Source organism: Limulus polyphemus, unplaced genomic scaffold (genome assembly GCF_000517525.1).
Source record: "Limulus polyphemus unplaced genomic scaffold, Limulus_polyphemus-2.1.2 Scaffold999, whole genome shotgun sequence".
NCBI lineage: Eukaryota > Metazoa > Arthropoda > Merostomata > Xiphosura > Limulidae > Limulus > Limulus polyphemus.
The window spans coordinates 289,693-302,818 of record NW_013666609.1 but is presented as its reverse complement, the minus strand read 5'-3'; positions in this window follow the sequence as shown (position 1 = coordinate 302,818).

Below are 13,126 nucleotides of genomic sequence, written 5' to 3'. Positions count from 1 at the left end.
TGGCTGTGTTTTCGATGGAGAAGGGATTAATAAAAGCAAGATACGTAAATCTGTGACCTAAACTCTTTATATTTTCAAACCATGTGAACCAAATTGGGCATGAAATAAAAAACATGAGAGAACGACCCAGATATTGACTTAAATTTTCAGTTTATTGTAAGAAACTGAAATTACTGTTTACCAAATGATTTCTATTGACTTCACGAGAATTGAAAATACATTTGTGGAGATTTACCCTTTAAGGTTTTGTACTATAATTTATATAACTTGATAATTTTTCTATGCTTAATTAATAAATTTCGACAAGCCTTTTCTCCTATGAAAAATTATTCGAGTCATTATCTTTTTTTTTCTTTAAATTTATAAGTCTACAATCAATCCTAGTAAAATAACCAAAAGTTTTATACACCTTAGTAGCTACATGGCTGTATTTTTTCTATCTTCAAAAAACAACCAATTTTTGTTGTTGTTTTCGAGACTAGTAACTACTTGGTTGAATTTGTTCTATGTTTGGTAATACAACCAAATGTTCTATTCAACTTAGTAGCAGCATGGCTGTATTTGTTCTGTCTTAAAAAAACAAACAATTTTTGTTGTTTTTTTTCGAGCCTAGTAACTACTTGGCTGAATTTGTTCTATGTTCAGTAAAACAACCAAGTATTGTTTAGAGCCTAGTGACTACTTGGCAGCATTTGTTCCATGTTCAGTAGAACATAGTGTTGTTTAGAGTCTAGTAGCTAAATGGCAGCATTTGTTCCATGTTCAGTAAAACATAGTGTTGTTTAGAGCCTAGTAGCTATATGGCAGCATTTGTTCCATGTTCAGTAAAACATAGTGTTGTTTAGAGCCTAGTAGCTATATGGCAGCATTTGTTCCATGTTCAGTAAAACAACTAAATGTTATTTAGAGGAAAGTATTAGAATAGCAATTAATATATAAAATTTTATGAAATACAATTCTGAGAAAAACTCTTCTGATATAAGTCGGTGAAATGTCCCGATTATTATTTGTAACTTTCAGCGAACTAATTGCATCAAAACACAATGATATATATAACCATCTCATTATAATGACAGCATTAGTAATGGTATAATTATTCGGACTATTATTCTCACAACCTTTCGACCAATGAATTATCCGACCGTCGTCACATGTTATATCAGACAGTTTGTATGCGTCACAACCAGAAAGCTTTTTGTGAAATTACCAGGATTCGAACTTTTGAACCTCGAATTCGGACATTCTTACCACTTGGCTATCAGAAGTACACATTTCAAGATGTTTTGGAAGTACCTCTATCTTTTATCTATAGTATTTTTTTGTCCCAATGTTTTCGTAATAATCGGAACCATATCAGGCTTATGTCTACACTTGGCTTTCTGATACTAGAAAACTTCTTTGCCTTAACAGACTAAACGAAATAATACTTCTTGCTGAAATGAACGACTTTGACCACATTTATCATGCTCGAAATGAGAACTTTAGAAGTTTTATAGTTATGATATATATATATTGTATGGGAAGGATAACTATTGTTACATTTGTATACTGAAGTATAATGTATTTCGAAAAAACGCACAAGAGCAGCACCTTCGTACGCAGTAAATGAAACTAATACACTAAGAAATTACAGAACAACATAATCTTCTCTGATTTAACCAATCACATAATTAAATGAAAAATCAAATGTGTTCAACAGAAATATACTGACAAACGACCTTTAGTACACATGTTATACATATAATGGCACTTCAGCAAATGACAAGTAATAAAAAACATTTTGTAAATGTAAAATGATGTAGGAACGGCAGTGCTAAAATTAATGCACACAAGAATATAAGGATGATACAGTTATACATGGATCATCCTTACATGACTTTCAATATTAAAATTTAATGCTACACTGTAAAATTCTAGAGTACAAAATAGTTACGAGCCGACCTGTAGCGATAGTATCTAATAGTCTGAACTAATCAAGACGTATTTCGACACAACTTTAGTTACGCTACATTGATACCGACCCTGACATGACCATAATATTATGATGAACAAACTACATACAAACAGTCAGGAATATATAACTTCCAACTGCAGTAATATTAAAGTCAAGTATGCATTTTATAATGTAACATTAAATTTTAATAATCAAAATGTCATGTAGGGATGATCTGTGTATAGCTGTATCATGCCTATGTTATTGTTAGTATTATTTGTATTATTTTTACCCACAAAAAATGTTTTTTATTATTTGTTTTGTGTTGTTTTATCCCCTAACTGAAAGTCAGTGTAATGTATGAATGTGTGTAATACAATTTAATATTATGTGTATTTATTAATTTTTTACTCCTTCACTTCATAAATAATATAGGAGTTGGCTCCCTAAAGAAATTGATTGCATAGTGTACAAAACATTGACTATTCTACATATTACAGTCACCTATTATGTTCATCTATTGTTGGCTAGTAATTTCTGTTTCACCCTGTAGTTAAGCTTTTTTATAGGAACATATGATTTATGTAAGGATGCTAACTACAATGTTAACAATTATAACATCGTTTACACTAAAATTATGATTTATTTTAATTACAACTAGTAAGATAATACTTATAAAATCTGGTACTCCTGTTTGAAACTATGTCATCTCAGTGAAATGTTTGATACCATTGTTTTGGTTTTTGAGTTATAATGTAATAAAAAAGACGCAACGGAAAGAAAAACAAGAAATTCAAACTTTTTACTAGGATATTTACAGACACTCCCAAAACTTGTGACTTAGTCATTACATAGATGTTGTTATAAAAGGAAACACTTTATAGTATTGTAAAGTTCTGGTGACCTTTTGAGGAGATATTTAAAATACCGTTTCGATTAACAATCCGGGCATCCATAAGTAAGCATTGCTACCGCCTACCTGATACAAACCTTTGAAACACTATCATTCGACTTGTCACATACCTCAACAGTCTGAATCAGCCAGGAAACCTAAAATAATTACATGTAACGAACAGGACAGCACTGCAGTTGTGAAGAGCATGTCATTAACGACTTTTCCATCGTTGGACCTAAAATGTATCAGTTGTTGCATATAACAAATATATAGTGAATAATCTGAAATATAAAATATATTTACAAATTCAGATGAATACAATTATATGAAATGAATGATATATTTTCGTCTATTTGGATTCTATGTGTATCTTCTGATTTGAATATTTGTAAAGGTAAGGTTAATTGAGAATATTCCTTCTTAAGTTACTCTTTTATTATCATTATAAATCGTTTTATATTTTTCATGTAAACTCTATTTTCATTCTTTCAGCTCTAACCTATATATCTCACTAACCATTAAGTTTTAGAGTTTGGAAGTTATTGCAGTGAAACTGTATTTTCCTTTTTAGATCTACGAACACTAATGTAAATGACTCTTGACTCCAGATGCTAAATTAATTTTTTTAGGTTTAAAAACGTAATTTACTTCACACACCACTACTGTCAGCTTTTTTAAGCACTTATTATTATTTTCTTACTATTATATTTTACACATCATAATATTATGAACTGATTGTATTTAAAATAATAATAGTTATTAATCATCACAATATGGATGGACATATGTAAGCCTAATTAAGAATGGTTGTCAGAAACCTTACTGGAATAAATTCATTTCCCAAACTACAATTTTTAACAGTTAGATTCCAAAGACACATTATAACACTTCAGCAAGAATATTAACTTAGTAAGGCAAAGCTAAGTTCATGAATGTCACCAATTATAAAGAAATATCAGTTCATTGCAAAGATTTCATCAGGCTCAATGAGATTTAGAAAAATTTTAGTACACGTAGAAGGTTTATATCGATTAGGGAGGAAAAATGGAACCAAAAACGAGATACATATTTTGAGCTGTCAAATAAGATGCGAACGAAAAGATACGGAAATGCAATACCATGAAACTATGCCACGAAAACACAGAAATAGAAATGTAATGGGATAAACCTTATCAGAGCAAATTTTCTTTAGGGAGTTCATCTGTAAGTAGACACAACACCCTACGTAATGGATCTTCCCAAGAGAGCTGTGAAAAGGTGTCGTTGATCTCAAAGTGAGAGAAAAAAAAAGATCTGGAGCGGAACAGCAGGAAAATTAACATACTTATTGAAAAGATCGAGAAACTTAGAATCACGAGAATCTCAAAGGACTTCATCATAAATTAAGCTACTCATCGATTATATATAAGAAAATTAAGTAGTGTTCATACATATAAGTCAACCAAAACAAAAAAAACAACATGGGAAATAAGCTATCGCGTAAAATGAATGATGGACAATCTGACACAGATGGATACGAAAATATCAAAAAAAAAAGAAGGAATTGGAAAAGAGCTCGCGCGGTAAAGACGTTTAAGCTAACTTACAATGAATTTGTTTGTTGATGAAACCACAGATTGCCAAACTTAGGAGATTGTGATGAAACTGAAAACAAAATAACTCACAATTTATTATTTCTTGGTAAATTTTTTACTTCTATCCACGACGGTTTCCATTAAGGTTTCATTATGAGTGATAATATCATTCATACTTCTTATTCAAATATAAAATAGAACAAGTGTTATAAAAATATAATTATTATAGGTTTAACTGATATGGTATTGACTGACGTTTATGCATTTTTTGAACTAGTTGGGTTATGCATGTAGTAGGTCTTTAAGTACTAATGGAAACTTTTAAACCTTTGTCCGAAACTGCTTTCAAACAAACGTTGGTCTAGGAAAACAGAAATATGATATCAAAAGATATAAACTATAAATTTTAAGATCTATAGCTTCCACTACCTGTTATGTAAGTTCATGGTTATCATATTCTAGAAAGAACCGTTTGTTATAGTATTAATTTTACTGATTCTATGATTACACACACACACACACGCAGATATATATATGAAATCATTAGGTCTAGTTATCTTATGTATACTTTACTTACTAAACGTTATCAGTACAGCACTTTATTGATTTAATTATCAGATTTAAATTTACCTGATGATGACAAAACCTTGTCGAAACGTTTTACATTTGCTGTTATGTTAAACTTATATTAACATTTTTCTTCATTACCCATTCAAGCCGTCTCCAACCATTATTAGCCTCAAAGTGGGTTCCTCGTCATTGAATTTGATGCTGTTCATGATAGAATTGGTCGAATTAGAAAACCGAAACGCTCCAAAAGTAATAGTACAGATCTTATCAACAAACTTGCTGAAAATGCAAGTGTGAAGGTTATCTAAAAAAAAAGTAAGATACACAATGCTACGAAGTGGTCTTAATGGATGTGTTTTTGTTGAAAACTGTTGCTGAGAGGAGTTAAATAATTCAAAAGAGTGACATGGGCATCGGACCATAAACATTGGAATGAGCAAATGTGGAGATGTCTGCTCCTTACAAATGAATCCCAGTTAAAATTGTTTGGCAACAATCAGTAACAGTTTATTCTATTCGATGACTGTACATTAACACTATAGTTGTTAATGTACAGCATGTATAGAGAAAATTAGTGGGGGACCAGTGGAAGTCTTGAAGTTGCAGCCATATATGTCAGTGACCTACACAGACTGATGGCACCCTAATTCCATCTATCAGACATGACTCAAACACAAATGACAAACTACCTAGCTGTACCGGAAGATCAAGGCCCGGCATGGCCAGGTGGTTAGAACACTCGACTCGCAATCCGAGGGTTGCGGATTCGAATCCCCGTCACACCAAACATGCCCGCCTTTTCAGCCGTGGGGGCGTTATAATGTGACGGTCAATCCCACTATTCGTTGGTAAATGAGTAGCCCAAAAGTTGGCGGTGGGTGGTGATGACTAGCTGCCGTCCCTCTAGTCTTACACTGCTAAATTAGGGACGGCTAGCGCAGATAGCCCTTGTGTAACTTGCCCGAAATTCAAAAAACAAACAAAAACAACAAACATTTCCTCGATGTTGCAGTAAAGTATATGATTGTAAGAAGAGACCTTTAGCAGCCGAAAAATATCCTTTTACAGGGAGAAGAAATAAGCTGGTAGACTGTTGTAACTTGTCAATTCTAAAAATAAAACTGGTTAAAATGTAAATAAAAAGAAAGATTGGATAATTCTAGCCTTGCAATTATCCTATGAATTTATTTATCCGCATATAGTACACTGGCGAAAACGGTTGACGGATAATTTCAAGAATAGATAAACTGGATCCTATTGTGGTATACTGTATGGCTTACCAAAGATTCATAAAAATAATTACCCTGTTGACGGATAATTTGAGAAATAGGTACCTTTATTCCTAGTTTTGCTCGTTTTCTGGAATATTTTTTATTACCATTCGTAATTTAAAAAAAATAATATACATTTTGAAAACAATAACTAAGTAAGGTGAAGTTTTATGACCATGTTAATATGCTAGTTTTGATGTTAAACCTTTATATACAAACATTCCTTTACAGGAAGTGAAAAAATTAAGTCTAAATGCGGTGCTTCAAAAAAAGATACGATTTTTCAAGGATTAACAAAACCAGTTTTTTTCAATTATTGGAGCTTGCCACTATGAAATTAATAATACAGCTTAAGATCAGATAGTTTGAAGCCTATAAGAGATCATAGATATGTAGATGACATGTTTATTATTGTTTAAGGAAATGAGTATATTAAATCTTTTTTGAAATATTGAAATAAACAACATTATTGTATTTTATTGTACGTATTGCATATATTGAGTTTTTTGTTGTTGTTTTTATTTCGCGAAAAGCTACACGAGGGCTATTTGCGCTGGCCGTTCCTAATTTAGCAGAGAAAGATTAGATGGAAGGCAGCTAGTCATCACCACCAACTCTTGGGCTACTCTTTTGCTAACGAATAGTGGGATTGACTGTCACATTATACCCCGACGGCTGAAAGGGTGAGCATGTTTGGTGGGACGGGATTCGAACCAGCGACCTTCAGATTGCGAGTCAAGTGCTCTAACCACATGCCCATGTTAACATGTTGCTTACTAAATTTATAATAGACACTTATCATAAGCCAACTTTTACATCATAATAATAGTTGTGTATCTTTCATGTATTTTAATTTACATTACTAGTGATGAGTATTACTTTTAGTTTTGTTTGTTTGTAATTAAGCACAAAAATACACAATGGGCTCTCTTTGCTGTGCCCACCATGAGTATAGAAACTGGTTTTAGCTTTACGAATCTACAGATGTATATACCCCTAAGCCACTAAGGGGCGTTACTTTCAGAAATAAATACAAAATATCAAAATTTATGTTTTGAAAAATGGTTTTGAACCACCGACTATTGTTAATATTGTCAAAGATGTATAACTACAATAAAGTGAAATGTGATGTTCTCATAATATAGAGTAATTATTTTTATCAACCAATAGGATCCAGTTGGTCTGATTTTATTTTAAACTGTTTCCCTAATGACATCATTTTTTTTAAATATCTCGTAATCTGCCTTCCTTCTCTTTGTTTAGTTGCACCATAATTTAATTGTTGAAATTTATTCTTATCTGCTAACACTTATAATAATTTCTTTTCATAATCTTTCATACTTAAATGACAATACCATTATCTTTAATTGGTTAAATTGTAACTATTTATGTTTGTTGATTTAAAAGCTCACTTACTTTAATTTATTCAACAGAAACACTTAATTTATCTTTATATTAATAATATGTTTTCAAGAACAATCCTGAAACTTCTAGCAATCTGATTAAATATAGATATTTGTTTCAACCCTTTTTTAGAAATTTCTCAAAACCTAAAACTATAAGATGTAAATGACTATGTTTAGACCAAGGTTTAAAAGACGTTCAGTAGATGATTTGTGCTTTCTGCTAATGCTTTGAAATGTTCCTTGATGCATAACAATAAGTCATTCAAATATTTTGTTTTAAAAGCGTGACAAACATTTAACGAAACCAAAAATTATTATACTTACTTGTCTACATGTTATCCAAAAATGATCAGTTACTTCGATACCGATCTTAACATGACAAGGCTAGATATTTCCAAGATAATATTTCCACCACTGGTGTATGTGAAAGGATCGTTAGACAAGAATTTTCCTTGCGAGTTGGAGCAACGTACTCTGGATAGTTTGGTTGGTGAAAAGCTATAGTAGCCATATTCGCGTTCGGATTCATTACATTCCTAAATAAACATAGCCAGAGCTTTTTTTTTGGCATTGTCTTTATAGACTTTATGAGGTGCTTATAGTTGGTTATCAAGTAAGCGTTGATCCACCTCGAAATCAATGTTTTATGATAAGGTTGTCCAATTATATAAGACAGGACTATGGAGAGTGAAAAACATTGGAGACTTATACATTGTTTCTTAAAGAACTGTCTGTAATAGGGTTTTCCTATTAAATTTATTTGGGAATATTTATTTTCAAGAATAAACTTTACAAACTTTAGCATGCGATTTATGTACGTGCGGTTTACCAATTGGACCACACACTCATATGATAACAGCAGGCAACAGTCTATGATAACAGGAAACAGTCGTTTTGTTTCGTTTATTTTACAATTACAGCTTAGATACTTAATGAAACGTTAATTAATGCTAATGAAAATATAGTTGATTTTCTTATTCAAAGACAAGACTTAACAACATTTATTGGTGAAAAATAATGTAAACATAATATAATATATATAGATATAATATCTTATTCAAATGATGTTTATCGTATTCATTACGAAGTACTACTAATGTAATAGTAATCATGATAGTTTTGATTTTGCAATACTTTGTAAAGCGAATAACGAACATTCGATTATGTTATGGTATGTGTTCAATCCACACGACATATGCTTAAGATATTAACTGTGATAAAAATATCTACGTGACAACAAAACCGTTTCGTGCAAAGTTTGAACGTCAAATACACACCGCAGGACGTTCTAGTGATACGTGTTTATGTTAAACTAATGGGGTCAGTTTGCAAAGCAGCTGTTTGCATGAATAAGATAAATATTGGAAACTTATACTAAAATATTCATATTTTCACGTGGTTTTAATTTAAATGATTAAAACTGGTCTTTCTTCGAATTCGCTCTAGCTTAACATAGAGTGAGTTATATATTCTCTTCACACTAGATTGTGTGTTGTTTCAGCAATTATGCCACTCTTAGCTGGCACTTTGTAACTGAGCCAACTTTTTATGCCACTCTTAGCTGGCACTTTGTAACTGAGCCAACTTTTTATGCCACTCTTAGCTGGCACTTTGTAATTGAGTCAACTTTTTATGCCACTCTTAGCTGGCACTTTGTAACTGAGCCAACTTTTTATGCCACTCTTAGCTGGCAGTCTGTAACTGAGCCAAATTTTTATGCCACTCTTACACGTAATTTTCTTCGGAACTGTAGGCAGTTCGTACGGCTACAAGGTACGTATGTATGTGTTTATGTTTGGAGATGGCGCTAAGCTTGTGTGTGTTACAGTTAATAATAGTAAACATTATAATTATTTCTTATGTTTTCGTTTATTCTGAACAAAAAATATATATATTATCCTCAACTTTTATTATTCAAGAAACTCGAGCATTCATGTTGCTAGTATGAAGTTTTCGTTGTACAAACATTCGTTAGTCAAACATTCACGTTTAAAGTGTTCGATAAAACAGACATTTGTAATTTTGAAACTTTTGTTGCTTTAGCACAAAGCCAAGGTATGGACTATCTATGCTCTTTTTACCGCGGGAATCTAACCCTGGATATTAGCATTTTAATTCCGTAAGCTTATGGGGATGACAGTTTAGACTTCCAACTTCCCAATACGTATGTTCTGAATAAGTTATTTTACAATGTTAACTATTCATAACTGATAAGCTACGATATAAATTGTTCAATATTACAATATTTCGTGAACAGAGCTAGAAAATGTCTCATAAATGAAGTTTCTTCTATTGAGCTCTGAATACCCAATTTATTCGATTTTTCAGGAAATTAAAATTTTTCTTGCATCAACTATGAGTTTCAAAATTTTCAAGTCTACACTTTAATTTCCTAGAAATGGTTTAGAGTAATAATGAACCACTGCATTACTTTTGCTAATTATTGTGAACTTTCTCCTAACCTATTGCATTTACCTTTCGTCAGCTACATGGGATTTAATTTTACTTATTAGGCCCTGCTGTTCCCTCCGAGTGTGGTAAGATACGACAGGAGCTAGATAAAGTCGGATTAGTTAATATACACACATTATATATGTTGCATGTGCTATTTTTTTTTCGTTATACTCTTAACTTGGTTATATTTTAAATACAGTGTCAATATTCATGATGCTCATTATAACAGTTATGCATGTAATTTATAATTTACTAATTACAGATTTTTAAATCTACTTTTTGTACTGTCCTACTACCTGACTATAAATTGTAAATTGTCGTGGCATTGTATTTCAGATGTCAGACTGCTGTAAAGTTTCACTTTCCGAACTGTTTATTAACTTTTTATTGATCTTAATATTTTGTTAGTGAAGACTGAGGAGAGCTTTGTTAAGTTCTTCAACGACCATTAAATCCACCACAGTACATGAAACAAAACATCAGTGTTTATGTGCTCCGTAAGGAATGTCAATTTTGTTCTTTCTTTAATATTACTTTCGTTAACAGAATAGGTTAAAACGTTTTCTATGTATACTTTTATAATGTTAAGTTATTTGATTATTAGATTTTTATAACAAAGGTTATTTTGCATTATTCGCTCAATATGATGATTTAGAACTAACGTAAATCTTCTGAACTAGTCGAATCTCAGAAGATATTGGGTTTATAGCTGAAAATATTGGGTTTACAGCTGAAGATATTGGGTTTACAGCTGAAGATATTGGGTTTACAGCAAGGATATCTAACTATGAAAGAATGTATTCTAATCTTTTCAAGTAAGAGCGCAAAAAACAGTTTTGTTAATTAGTTATGCTGAATATTGGGCTTAATTTTAGTTATGATGTATGTTGTTGACTCTGATCAGAAGTTTGGATGATTTTTAAATACAAAAAACAACAAACATGATTTATATATACTGTTACGACAGCGGAAGTCACGTGACTCTGGAAGCATGCGCGCTGGAGTTTATAGAAGGATCATGTCTCTTCCTGGCAACTCTAGTCTTTTCTACACGCCCTCTATTTTAGTATATAAGCAGGCAAGTGAAGCGAGATAATTAATTGAATTGCAGACAGGCAGAGATAGAGACGGACAAATGAGTCAAGCACAGTAGTGACCGTAAGTAAAGTGCGTGAATCGTTGTGAATTATAGCGTGTGTTTAAGTTAAAGTGACTGTGGAAATTAAGTGTATTGCAAAGTTGTATTGAGAAAGAATAAACTAGTTTTATTTAAGAAAGGACTTGTATCGCTAAAGTTTCACCCGAAAGAAATTATACGGGAAATTAACAAACGAACACAGACGCAACAATACTTTTATTTGTTACAAAAGTATTCGAACAATACACAAGTTGATTTTCCCAGCTTTATGAACAATCAATTGCCAAAACTAAATCTAGAAAGGTCCAGTTTATATGTAAATTGCCCGAAAGATACGTACGCTTTAAAGATAAACACTAAAATGAAGTTAGTCAGCTGTAAAGAAGTTAAATGGAGCTGAAAAGATTGGCGCGATCGTAGGATAATCCAATATAAACTATTCCTTTGACAAAAAATTAAAAAAATACATCAAATCTCATTGACAATGCGACAGAACAAAATAGGTTCTTGCCTGATCCTTACTATGCTGATTTTAGTATGATTTAACAAAGCAGTTAATTCCTACTGTTAACTCAATTTGATAAATCTAAAAGTCCTACGTATAACTCACGCCAACGTAACAAAATTTTTATTTAGGTTACCGTGAAAATCCTGACAACATTGCACAAAAGAAAGACTTTTTTTAATTTCGTTGTTAAGATAGTTTTATTAGAGATTTTACATAATATGACTACGGAGTATATAAAAATTAAGTTTGCATTTGAGAATGGCTATGGTTTAAGCGAGCATTTTCTTAACACATTTGTGCATTTTGTAAGCTATAAACTGTGATTGTGCTAACCCTATCAACCGGAAAATATACGACATTTGACCAGGAGCAGTTATAAATTTCGAACGTCAGTGAATTCCCATCAAACATTAATATCTCCCCAAGAATATTACTACTTTTTCAATGGACATTAGTGATTTTGTGAAAATATTATCTTACTTCAACGGTCCTACAATTCAGTCCCTACCAAAGTTAGCTAGTTTCCCGCCAATTACTGTACGTACAACTCACTAGAAAGTGCATTGCAAAGTTGTATTGAGAAAGAATAGACTAGTTTTATTTAAGAAAGGACTTGTATCGCTGAAGTTTCTCGGGCAGAACTTCTACGGGAAATTAACAAACGAACAGAGACGTAACAAATTGGTGTCAGAAGTGGGGTGGAAAATAAAAATAAAAAAAAGAAGAAGAAGATGGAAACGAGAGGTGGCAAATGAAACTACAGCTTAGCAGATTTGATGGCAGCAATACAAGAACAACAAAAGAAACAAGCAGAACGAGAAAATAAACAAGAAGAGAGACAACAGCAGTTGCAAGAAGACCTGCAACAATGTCAGCTCTAATAGCAAAATAAACAAGAAGAAAGATAACAGCAGTTGTTGGAGGAAAAAGAAAAGAAACAAGTAGAAAGAGAAAATAATCAATAGAGATTACAGCAGCTGTTGGAAGAAAAAGAAAACAAAAAGAAGAACGAGAAAATAAACAAGAAGAGAGATTACAACAGTTGTTGAAGGAAAAGGAAAAGAAACAAGAAGAGAGATTACTGCAGTGGCAAGATAACTTGCAACAGTGGCAGCTCGAACAGCAAAATAAACAAGAGAGATTACAGCTGTGGTTGGAGGAGAAAGAAAATGAACAAGAAGAGAGACTACAGCAGTGGATGGAGGAGAAAGAAAATAAACAAGAAGAAAGTCTCCAACAGTTGAGAGAAAGCCAGAGTACACAAATGGAAAACATTAGTAAATTTCAAAGCGAATTAAATGCATTAAAGGATGATTTATTGTCTTGTACACAAGGATGATACATTAACCATCGACTTAATCAGCCCAGACCCAGCAA